The sequence below is a fragment of the Kogia breviceps genome, chromosome 2 (genome assembly GCF_026419965.1).
Source record: "Kogia breviceps isolate mKogBre1 chromosome 2, mKogBre1 haplotype 1, whole genome shotgun sequence".
In the NCBI taxonomy this organism is placed as follows: domain Eukaryota; kingdom Metazoa; phylum Chordata; class Mammalia; order Artiodactyla; family Physeteridae; genus Kogia; species Kogia breviceps.
In genome coordinates this window covers 132,540,800-132,553,665 of record NC_081311.1, presented here as the reverse complement: position 1 = coordinate 132,553,665, position 12,866 = coordinate 132,540,800, and the positions used below count along the sequence as shown (strand labels likewise).

The 12,866-nt window shown below is 37.5% G+C and overlaps 1 protein-coding gene across 14 annotated transcripts in view; it reads left to right on the top strand.

Moving 5' to 3' along the window:
- The window catches only part of KCNH7 (potassium voltage-gated channel subfamily H member 7), a 455,266-nt gene that overhangs the window by 340,538 nt on the left and 101,862 nt on the right, over positions 1 to 12,866 (top strand). The gene's annotated exons all lie outside the window — the stretch shown is intronic.

The window sequence follows — 12,866 nt, the reverse complement described above, 5'->3', positions numbered from 1 at the left end:
CTTACACTACTAAGTAGAGTCAGGTATAAGTCAGTGGAATTGGGGAAAAGAACTGTCTGAGTTGACGAAAAGTCAGAGTGAAACAATACATTTCACAGGAACAATATTTTATTGTTTTTTTAAAAAATATTGCAAGTTGAACTAGGGTAAAAAGATACTGTCTAGCAAGAGTCCTGTTTTAAAGAATAGAGAAAAATGATTTGTATTTATTATATCAAAATACCAACCTAAGCAGTACCCAGCTTTTGCTTACAATGCACTTACATTGTTGGGAATTCATGAGTCTAAAATTTGTGCCAAGTAAACAGTTTTTGTTGTTTTACAAATAATGTAACCTAGTATATTTGCTTAGCAAATCTTTTTATAAACAGTCACAATATAAAGATAAACTTGACCCCAATCTCTATCCCAAGCGTTTAAGATTTTACATTAATAAAGTTTTTTGTAATTGTAATTACTACAAACAACACTATAGTAGTTTGTAAATAATGTCTTAAATGTGAGCTAAAATAGCTATGTAAAGACCATGAGTCAGTTGTAAATAAACCTGAGTAGTCTCTATTCATTTGAGATGAGAGATTATACATGCCATACTCAAATATATATTTTAATATTTATGTAGTAATGAGGCTTTCTACCCTTGGCATTTTGTTTTACTTAACTTATACTTAGTAAACTGGGCCTAACAGTGGCAAATGAATAGTCTACTGTTATTTGTGTTGTATTGACACCGTTTTGATAGCTTTGAATTTTACTTGCGATTAACTCAAAAATTATATTATTGGTAGATCATAATCATCATATGGATATGTAGAAAGTAAGAGATTTTAGAAATTGCGCCAGTAGACTGGTTGCAGATATTAGGGTCAGGGTCCTGCCAGTAGCGGAAGTGAGTAAAGTAGTCACGGTAGCACAGCAGGCATGGTAGGGACTACAGGGACTTACAGAGCCCAGAGTCCCTTCTGAGCATATGGCTGCCACTCAGCTCCAGCTAACTGTGGTCATGCAAGAATGCTTGACCAATGTTTTCAAATCTTCCCGTTTTAAAAAGAATCTAGAAATCCAGAATTTAAGATAAACTCTTTATTTCTAAAAGTTGACAAACTAATTCAAAATGCTTTTATAGGCCAAACAAAACATACCTGAGGCCTGTGGGCAGCCAAGTTTGATCTTTGCAAAGTTTTCGTGAGCTTAGTTCACTACAGGGCCTACCTTCTCCTGCCACATTCAGCAGGTCCACTGTGCCAGGAGGAGATGAATGTACACATGGATCAGAGGTGGCACCTGTACTGGGACTTTCTGAGCCTGGTGAGAGGAAACATTTATACAAATAGCCCTAATGAAATCATGGTGTTATAAAGAATACAGGAACACAGGTCGAGGGAAAGTAATTATACTTTAAGGGAGGAATTTTCAGAGAAGAAAAACAGATGAGATGGGACATTTAAGATGGGTCCGGAAGGTTACTTATCAAACTGGGTAGTGAGTGATGTTTAAAAGCATAACTCAGAGTCGCATGCACTTGTGTTTTAATACTGGCTAAGTCATTTATTGTGACATTGAGGCAAGTTTTAGTGATGACAAAACTCATTTCTCAGTGTTGATACAAGAATTAAATAGAATGATGTGTAGAAAGTGTTCATCAAGGTGCTATGTACATGGCAAGCAACATCAACCATTATTCTGTTTATTAATGTTCTTGTATGGCTTCTCTTGGCCCTCCTCGCTATCACTGCAGGATCGTTTTATCCACACCCTGCCACGACCTAGTAAAACACCTGGCAGAGTAGAGTTCATGAACGTTTACTGAAGGAAGGAAGGCAAGAGAAGTTGACCAAGCAGACAAGGAAAGGGGTGAGAATCCCAGGTAGAGAAAACAGCAAGAACAAAGTTGTAAAGGCACAAAAGTCCAAGTGCCTTCTCATAACAAGTAGGCTCTTGAGCCAGGGAGTTGCTAGGCTGGGCAGGGACTTGTTACAGATTGGAGAGCTGCTGGAACTTTACCGTGTAGATGGTTCTTCAATACCTTTCTCCTCAAGTGTCTTGGGGGTTTGCGTGAAATGCAACAGCTGCCATCAAAAGGTGAGCATTCTTTTAAGGTCTCATGCTTTCTCTTTCAAAATCCCTGTGACTTCCATATTTAGCTCCATAACATTACAATACTTGTTTTAACATTTAAAAAAATGTTTAAAACTATTACTTACCACTGAAGGACACTGAGGCCCACAACAAAGCCCCATAGTTTTCCTACAGTTTCTTATGCTTCACCCAAATCATCATGGAATGCCCTTCCCCACAGTCTCCGAACTACCCCAGGTAGAGGAGCAGGCAAAAAACCTTTTGAAGGTGCTGGAAGATTAGAATTGAATCTTGTTTTATAAAGGATCACTTTTTTTTAACAATGTAAAAGATACAGTGATAGGAAGGAGATTCTGGAGACAGAACACTTAAGTAGCTATGGTTCTGGCCAGAAATGATGAGGGACTGGAAAAAGATTGAGACTGGAAACTAGAAAGAAGGGCATCTGTAGGCTCGCTCTATCTTCTTTTTAGGCCCCCTTTAGCTCTTAGCAGCAAACCTTCCAATTGTCAACATGTCAAACCAAACAAGGTGGAGATCAAATACTGAGACATTCCTCCTGCAAACGTAGCCTCTGGAAATTTTTTTAAGCACTTGAAAGAAGAGCGAGCCTATCACGATTTTCTCATTTAGTGTTTATGAAGTTTCCTGATTGTAGCTATCTCTGGAATCTCCATATTCACAACATGTAGTATCACTTGCCCCCAGTCTCTAGAAATAATTTTGTAGTGACTCAGAAACTTTACTATTACCATTGTTAGGACTACGTGGAAATCCTCCTTGTCAAGATATTCTCAACATATTTGCTGTAGGCAGCCAGCAATATTTTCTTTATCTAATGTTCTAATATGTTTTATTCCCTGATGGACTTGTATGGTAATCCTTTTTTCAAAAGATATCAGGGTCTTGTTCATCAATCATTTAATAATGATTTTTAAACACTCCTATGAGCGCAAACAATAGAGCAGACATCAAGAAAAAAAAAGGCATAAATGAAAGAAACAATTCATCTCTGCTCATGTTATGCTCTCTCACCATTTGGATCTTATCTCTGTCGTACTTTGGCTAATTATTAATTAGCCAGTTAGTTGTTTGCCTCCCCAGCTAGATTGAGCTTATTGAGCAGGGACCATGTTGCTATCCATTCATCTATTCATTCATTCATGCATCTGTGTATTTTTTTATTCACTCAACAAGCATTTATTGAGAGCTAGTATGTACAGTGTTAGGTTCCGGGAATTCATGTTAAAAGGCAAGTCCTCTGCCTTCAGGAAGTGACGGAGACAGACAAGTTCAGTACATAGGCATTGTAATGCAGTGTGAAGTATTACACTATAGGTAAACTCAGAGAGCAGAGAGTGCTGGGAGAGGAAACATTGCCTATGTTAGGAGGTTGGGGTGGTGATTGGGAAATACAAACTCTTAGATGAGTTTTGAAACTTGAGAATTTTCTGAGATTGTGAGTTAGAATCTGGAGTGGGGCACACTTGGGAAACTGTGAATACCAATGGATGAATGAAGCATGAGGTGTTTGTATTACTAGAGCATAAAACACAGCACCTAAGAATCTTAAAAGATTCAGAAATGGACCACCAAAGGTGTTGGAGAGAATTAAGCAAGAGTAAATCTGTGGGTAAAAAATTCCCAAGGCAAATACTTGCCTTCCAAACTCTTCCCTCAAGCAAGATTCTCATTCTTGCTGTTGTTTTAGGTCCAAAGATTCCTTTTAGTGGCTGGTCTGAGAGGCCAAACTTCTTCATGCATCAGCTCTTTATGTCATATTCCATTTGGCCTTCTCTATTCATTGAAAGAAGTAGAAAATAACTCTCAGAGGATGTGGATTTTTTTTTTTCCTTAACTACAATCCACCTGGTACAGGCAAATGTGTAGTAGGGTCCACTTTGGGGAAGTGGGGCCTTGGTTGGATAATTACTACCAAATTCCAATGGGGTGATGGAGAGAAAACAATGAATTGGAAGAAATGTGTGGATGAAGAGCAAAGATCTGCTTTCACCATGTGATTGCAGTTCTCAGTAAAGGATCAAATTCTTGGCTATATCTGCCCCATTTTAAATAAAAGTAAACCAAACTTTTGCACTCTCATATGATTTCATTATTTATGAGGCTAGTTCTAGTTCAGATGTTATGCTGAGCTTTAGGATAAAATGTATCATTTTGTTGTCACATTCAGCTCTTACAAATTTTGTACTAGATCACTCTCCCTAGATAGGCATAAGAATGTCAGAAGGTTTAAGAAGACGGCATTGTGCGTTTCAAATCTTTATTGGCCAGTCACGTAAGGCTCCATCAGTCAGTGCTGTAACAGAATGCAAGTAATAGAAGCCTGAGTGAAACCACTTTAAGCAAAAAACGAAAGGAGGAGGGTCAGCTTATAGGGTCGCATAACCAAAAAGTACAGGGGCAGGTCTGCTTTGGGCCACAGCTACATTCATTGTTTGAACAGCTGACATTTTCTCCTTCTCTCAGCCTTGCTTTCTTCTGTATTGACTTCATGCTACATCTGATAGAAGCAAGCTCCTGTCTTACATAGTACTCACAGCTGGTGATCTGATGGGAAAGGCTTTCTCTCCACCAGTGTCCATATCAATTCCCGAGATAGTGGACTCTGATTGGCCAACTTGAGTCCTATGCTCAGCCTTGTGGTGGAAGAAGTATATCCCTTGACTGCGGACAACACCAGAAAAAAGCAGCGGGGAAGGAAGGGCTCTAAGGAAGGAAAACAAAACAACAATGGCCCATTGTGTAGATGAAGATAAGAATTCAGACTAACAGCATCACACAGACACACACACACACACTCACACACTCTTAATAAATGCACATTATATGCTGGGTAGGCTCTAGAGACACAGAAATATAAAACCTAGTACCAGTACTCAAGGGGTTATAAACTACTTGGAGGAAAATATTACAGCAACATATAATAATAGCATTTGCAAATGCTAATATAATAAGTACTACAAGATCATATTATGAAACTAAAGGTAGTTTGAGTTTCCTTTATATACAGTACTGGCCAAATTATGAGCAAATAGTTCTGCAACTTATTATTTTACTACTCAAAAGGAATGTCTAGTGAACTTAATAGAAACCCATATTGTGGTCATCAGAAAGACATATGATGAAGAAAAGAATTACTACTAGTCCACAACTATAGTTTTCTTATAGCTTTACTAAGGAGAATACTCAAAATAATTAGTTTAGGGAGTAATCACTAAGAGACTTAGGTCACAAGAGAGAAATTTCTGAATGTTTAAAAGGCCATAGAATTTTGAAATCTACATAGAACCTTAAACCTAAAATGAATTCCCATTATCTGGAATTTATTTAAGTATATTTTTGGTGTGAAAATAGAATTATGATAGATTTAATAATAGGTGACGCTGATTGAGCATTTACTATGTGCCAGGCTCTATGCTAAGTGATTTAACAGATTATCAATTTTAATCCACATAACACTCCTATGAGTTGGTACTATTATTATCATCTGTAGTTCATAGAAGAAGAATCAAGCTTAGGAAGAAGGAAGCAACTTACCTAGATCACACAATAGATGGTGAAAGTGGACTTCAGACCAAGATCATCTGACACGAAGAGTGAAGATCTTAATCTCTAAAGTACATCCCTTGAATTCTATTTTATTTTCCTATCTGTCCCCTAAATCTACTCAGAAGTTAGCATGGCATTGGGAAATACCTTTAACATTTGGCTGTATGGCAAAATATCCTAATCTAAATGTTTACTAGTAACTCATTAGAGAAGTGAGTCTACAGAAATAAGGAAGAGAATGTGTTATATTTTCTCTAAAACTCCTCAAACTGCAAAAAGCAGCTGAATAAAACCATCATTAAGGATGCATTATCTCTTGTTTAAGTTCATATCCCATTTTTCTTGTTTTTGTTTAACATCTTTATTGGAGTATAATTTCTTTACAATAGTGTGTTAGTTTCTGCTTTATAACAAAATAAATCAGCTATACATATACATATATCCCCATATCCCCTCCCCCTTGCGTCTCCCTCCCACCCTCCTTATCCCACATCTCTAGGTGGTCACAAAGCACCAAGCTTATCTCCCTGTGCTATGCAGCTGTGCTTCACACTAGCTATCTATTTGACATTTGGTAGTATATATAAGTTCATGCCACTCTCTCACTTCGTCCCAGCTTACCCTTCCCCCTCCCCATGTCCATTCTCTACGTCTGCGTCTTTATTCCTGTCCTGCCCCTAGGTTCTTCAGAAACTTTTTTTTTTTTTGGATTCCATATATATGTGTTAGCATACGGTATGTGTTTTTATATTTCTGACTTACTTCACTCTGTATGACAGACTCTAGGTCCATCCACCTAACTCCAAATAACTCAATATTGTTTCTTTTTATGGCTAATATTCCATTGTATATATGTGCTACGTCTTCTTTATCCATTTATCTGTTGATGGACACTTAGGTTGCTTCCATGTCCTGGTTACTGTAAATAGAGCTCAGTGAACATTGTGGTACATGACTTTTTGAATTATGGTTTTCTCAGGGTATATGTCCAGTAGTGAGATTGCTGGGTCGTATGGTAGTTCTATTCTTAGTTTTTTAAGGAACCTCCATACTGTTCTCCATAGTGGCTATATCAATTTACATTACCACCAACAGTGCAAAAGTGTTCCCTTTTCTCCACACCCTCTCCAGCATTTATTTCTTGTAGATTTTTTGATGATGGCCATTCTGACTGGCGTGAGGTAATACCTCACTGTAGTTCTGATTTGCATTTCTTTAATGATTAGTGATGTTGAGCATCCTTTCATGTGTTTGTTGGCAATCTGTATATCTTTGGAGAAATGTCTATTTAGGTCTTCTGCCCATTTTTGGATTGGGTTGTTTGTTTTTTTGATATTGAACCACATGAGCTGCTTATAAATTTTGGAGACTAATCCTTTGTCCGTTGCTTCATTTGCAAATATTTACTCCCATTCTGAGGGTTGTCTTTTCATCCTGTTTATGGTTTCCTTTGCTGTGCAAAAGCTTTTGAGTTTCATTAGGTCCCATTTGTTTATTTTGGGTTTTTTTTCCATTTCTCTATGAGGTGGGTCTAAAAGGATCTTGTTGCTGTGATTAATGTCATAGAGTGTTCTGCCTTTATTTTGCTCTCAGAGTTTTATAAGGTCTGGCCTTACATTTAGGTCTGTAATCCATTTTGGTTTATTTTTATGTATGGTGTTAGGGAATGTTCTGATTTTAATGTAGCTGTCCAGATTTCCCAGCACCACTTATGGAAGACGCTGTCTTTTCTCCATTGTATATTCTTCCTCCCTTTATCAAAAATAAGGTGACCATACGTGTGTGGGTTTATCTCTGGGCTTTCTATCCTGTTCCATTTATCTATATTTCTGTTTTTGTGCCAGTGCCATACTGTCTTGATTACTGTAGCTTTGTAGTATAGTCTGAAGTCAGGGAGCCTGATTCCTCCAGCTCTGTTTTTCTTTCTCCAGATGCTTTGGCTATTCGGGGTCTTTTGTGTTTCCATACAAACTGTGAGATTTTCTGTTCTAGTTCTGTGAAAAATGCCATTGTAGTTTGATAGGGATTGTAGTGAATCTGTAGTTTGCTTTGGGTACAATAGTCATTTTCACAATGTGGATTCATCCTATCCAACACCATGGTATATCTCTCCATCTCTTTGTACCATCTTTCATTTCTTTCATCAGTGTCTTATAGTTTTCTGCATACAGGTCTTTTGTCTCCTTAGGTAGGTTTATTCCTAGGTATTTATTCTTTTTGTTGCAATGGTAAATGGGAGTGTTTCCTTAATTTCTCTTTCAGATTTTTCATCATTAGTGTATAGGAATGCAAGAGATTTCTGTGCATTAATTTTGTATCCTGCTACTTTACCACATTCACTGATTAGCTCTAGTAGTTTTCTGGTAGCATCTTTAGGATACTCTATGTATAGTATCATCTCATCTGCAGTGACAGCTTTACTGCTTCTTTTCCAATTTGTATTCCTTTTATTTTTTTTTCATCTCTGATTGCTGTGGCTAAAACTTCCAAAACTATATTGAATAATAATGGTGAGAGTGGACAACCTTCTCTTGTTCCTGATCTTAGAGGAAATGGTTTCAGTTTTTCACTGATATTGACTATGGGTTTGTCATATATGGCCTTTATTATGTTGAGGTAAATACCCTCTATGCCTACTTTCTGAAGGGTTTTTATCATAAATGGGTGTTCAATTTTGTCGAAAGCTTTTTCTCCATCTATTGAGATGATCATATGATTTTTATCCTTCAGTTTGTTGATATGGTCTATCACATTGATTGATTTGCATATATTGAAGAATCCTTCCATTCCTAGGGCAAACTCCACTTTATCATGGTATATGCTTCTTTCAGTGTGCTGTTGGATTCTGTTTGCTAATATTTTGTTGAGGATTTTTGCATCTGTGTTCATCAGTGATATTGGCCTGTAGTTTTCTTTCTTTGTGACATCTTTGTCTGGTTTTGGTATCAGGATGATGGTGGCCTTGTAGAATGAGTTTGGGAGTGTTCCTCCCTCTGCTATATTTTGGAAGAGTGTGAGAAGGATGGGTGTTAGCTCTTCTCTAAATGTTTGATAGAATTCACCTGAGAAGCCGTCCAGTCCTGGGCTTTTGTTTGCTGAAAGATTTTTAATCACAGTCTCAATTTCAGTGCTTGTGATTGGTCTGTTTATATTTTCTATTTCTTCCTGGTTCAGTCTCAGAAAGTTGTGCTTTTCTAAGAATGAGTCCATTTCTTCCAGGTAGTCCATTTTATTGCCATATAGTTGCTTGTAGCAATCTCTCATGATCCTTTGTATTTCTGCAGTGTCAGTTGTTACTTCTCCTTTTTCATTTCTAATTCTTTTGATTTGAGTCTTCTCCCTTTTTTTCTTGATGAGTCTAGTAATGGTTTATCAATTTTGTTTATCTTCTCAAAGAACCAGCTTTTAGTTTTATTGATCTTTGCTGTTGTTTCCTTCATTTCTTTTTCATTTATTTCTGCTCTGATCTTTATGATTTCTTTTCTTCTGCTAACTTGCAATCTTTTTGTTCTTCTTTCTCTAATTGCTTTAGGTGTAAAGTTAGGTTGTTTATTTGAGGTGTTTCTTGTTTCTTGAGGTAGGATTTTATTGCTATAAACTTCCCTCCTAGAACTGCTTTTGCTGCACCCCATAGGTTTTGGGTCATCATGTTTTCATTGTCATTTGCTTCTGGGTATTTTTTTATTTCCTCTTTGATTTCTTCAAAGAAAGAAATCTTTGATCTCTTGGTTATTTAGTAGTGTATTGTTTAGCCTCCATGTGTTTGTATTTTTTACAGATTGTTTCCTGTTACTGATATCTAGTCTCATAGCATTGTGGTCAGAACAGATACTTGATATGATTGCAATTTTCTTAAATTTACCAAGGCTTGACTTGTGACCCAAGATATGATCTATCCTGGAGAATGTTCCATGAGCACTTGAGAAGAAAGTGTATTCTGTTGTTTTGGGATGGAATGTCCTATAAATGTCAATTAAGTCCATCTTGTTTAATGTATCATTTAAAGCTTGTATTTCCTTATTTATTTTCATTTTGGATGTTCTGTCCATTGGTGAAAGTGGGGTGATAAAGTCCCCTGCTATGATTGTGTTACTGTCGATTTCCCCTTTTATGGCTGTTAGCATCTGCCTTATGTATTGAGGTGCTCCTATGTTGGGTGCATAAATATTTACAATTGTTATATCTTCTTCTTGGATTGATCCCTTGATCATTATGTAGTATCCTTCTTTGTCTCTTGTAATAGTCTTTATTTTAAAGTCTATTACGTGTGATATGAGAATTGCTACTCCAGCTTTCTTTTGATTTCCATTTGCATGAAATATCTTTTTCCATCCCCTCACTTTCAGTCCGTATGTGTCCCTAGGTCTGAAGTGGGTCTGTTGTAGACAGCATATATACGGGTCTTGTTTTTGTATCCATTCAGCCAGTCTATATCTTTTGGTTGGAGCATTTAATCCATTTTCATTTAAGGTAGGTATCAATATGTATGTTCCTATTACCATTTTCTTAATTGTTTTTGGTTTGTTTTTGTAGGTCTTTTCCTTCTTTTGTGTTTCTTGCCTAGAGAAGTTTCTTTAGCATTTGCTGTAAAGCTGTTTTGGTGGTGCTGAATTCTCTTAGCTTTTGCTTCTCTATAAAGGTTTTAATTTCTCTGTCGAATATGAATGAGATCCTTGCTGGGTAGAGTAATCTTGATTGTAGGTTTTTCCGTTTCATCTCTTTAAATATGTCCTGCTATGCCCCTTTGGCTTGCAGAGTTTCTGCTGAAAGATTAGCAGTTAACCTTATGTAGATTCCCTTGTATGTTATTTGTTGTTTTTCCCTTGCTGCTTTTAATATTTCTCTTTGTATTTAATTTTTGATAGTTTGATTAATATGTGTCTTGGCGTGTTTCTCCTTGGATTTTTCCTGTATGGGACTCTCTGCACTTCCTGAACTTGATTGACTATTTCCTTTCCCATATTAGGGAAGTTTTCAAATATAATCTCTTCAAATATTTTCTCAGTCCCTTTCCTTCTCTTCTTCTTCTGGGATCCCTATAATTCGAATGTTGGTGCATTTAATGTTGTCCCAGATGTCTCTGAGGCTGTCCTCAATTCTTTTCCTTCTTTTTTCTTTATTCTGCTCTGTGGGAGTTTTTTCCTCTATTTTATCTTCCAAGTCACTTATCCTTTCTTCTGCCTCAGTTATTCTGTTATTGTTTCCTTCTAGAGAATTTTTAATTTCATTTATTGTGTTGTTCATCATTGTATGTTTGCTCTTTAGTTCTTCTAGGTCCTTGTTAAACGTTTCTTGCATCTTCTCCATTCTATTTCCAAGATTTTGGATGCTCTTTACTATCATTACTCTGAATTCTTTTTCAGGTAGACTGCCTATTTCCTATTCATTTGTTTGGTCTGGTGGGTTTTTACCTTGCTCCTTCATCTGCTGTGTGTTTCTCTGTCTTCTCATTTTGCTTAAGTTACTGTGTTTGGGGTCTCCTTTTCGCAGGCTGCACGTTCATAGTTCCTGTTGCTTTTGGTGTCTGCCCCCAGTGGGTAAGGTTGGTTCAGTGGGTTGTGTAGGCTTCCTGGTGGAGGGGACTGGTGCCTGTGTGCTGGTGTATGAGGCTGGATGTTGTCTTTCTGGTGGGCAGGACCGCATCCGGTGGTGTGTTCTGAGGTGTCTGTTACCTTATTATGATTTTAGGCAGCCTCTCTGCTAATGTGTGGAGTTGTGCTCCTGTCTTGCTAGTTGTTTGGCAGTAGGTGTCCAGCACTGTAGCTTGCTGGTCATTGAGTGGAGGTGGGTCTTAACATTGAGATGGAAATGTCAGGGAGAGCTTTCACCGTTTGATATTATGTGGAGCTGGGAGGTCTCTGTTGGACCAATGTCCTGAACTTGGCTCTCCCACATCAGAGGCACAGGGCTGACACCCAGCCGGAGCATGAATACCCTGTCAGCCACATGGCGAGGTACGTGGGCAGTTTCTTGCCTTTTGGGGAGTCTGAGGTCTTCTGCAGCATTCAGTAGGTGTTCTGTAGGAGTTGTTCCACATGTAGATGTATTGCTGATGTATTTGTGGGGAGGAAGGTGATCTCTACATCTTACTCCTCCACCATCTTGAAGGTCTCCCCATATCCCATTTTTCTTAAGCTAATTTTAGATTAGGATGGAAATTGTTTTTTATTGGTGGCATGCCACTTGGATGCAGGAAAAGCAAAATTACACTGATATTGCTGACATAAAGAGCTCAAAGTATTAGCTTTTCACTTGTCACTGAACTTTGTCTATTGTAAATATGCTCATTATCTCTTCATGTGATTCAGTGTTCTCAATTTATACTTACTTTTGACAGAAATCCAAAACAATATTTGTAATTCAGTAGTTCTTTAGAAATGGAGATTGATTTGTAATGGAGAGATAGCATTGATTTCATATTCTTAGCTAATGTTTAAAATTTTAAATGTGTGTAATTTGTGTATATCAATTATACTTCAGTAAAGCTAAAGAAATTATATATCATCTCAGGAAAATAGTACAAACTTTCTTAATGCTTTCTGTAGTTCCCCTGAAACTAGATAAATTTATTCCTAAATTTTCTTCCATGACAGTATTAAAAAATACCTTCTAGATGCAACTACAAATTAAAAATACTTTTCAATAATAATGTCATTTTAATTATGACTCCAATTCAGACTCTGACACCAGCTGGGTGTTCTACAATTCAACTCAATTCTGACACTATCTACCCAGAGATAGCATCAGAGGCCACAGAGTAAAGGCTCAGTCCCTCAAGACTACCCCCCACTTCAGATGTCAGTTACAGTACAAGTATCACCTGTCTGACCAACTGGCTTTAAATTGAAGGTTCCCATGACCCCCTCCTTCACTTAGATTAACTTGCTAGAGACTCACAGAATTCAGGAAACCTGTTTACTCACTAGATTACCAGTGTATTACAAAAGATATTAAAGGATACAAATCAACAGCCAGATGAAGAGATACATAGGGTGAGATCCTGAACGAAGGAGCTTTTGTCCCTGTGGTGCTTGGGCCCAGCATGATGGCACAAGGAAGAGTTCTGTTTCACCAGCCTGGAAGTTCTCAGAACCCCCTCCTTTTAGGGTTTTTATTGAGGCTTCATTACATACGCATGATTAATTAATTCATTGACTGTTGTCTATGGATTCAACCTCCAGCCCTTCTCCCCTCCCTGGAGGTCAGGAGTGGGACTG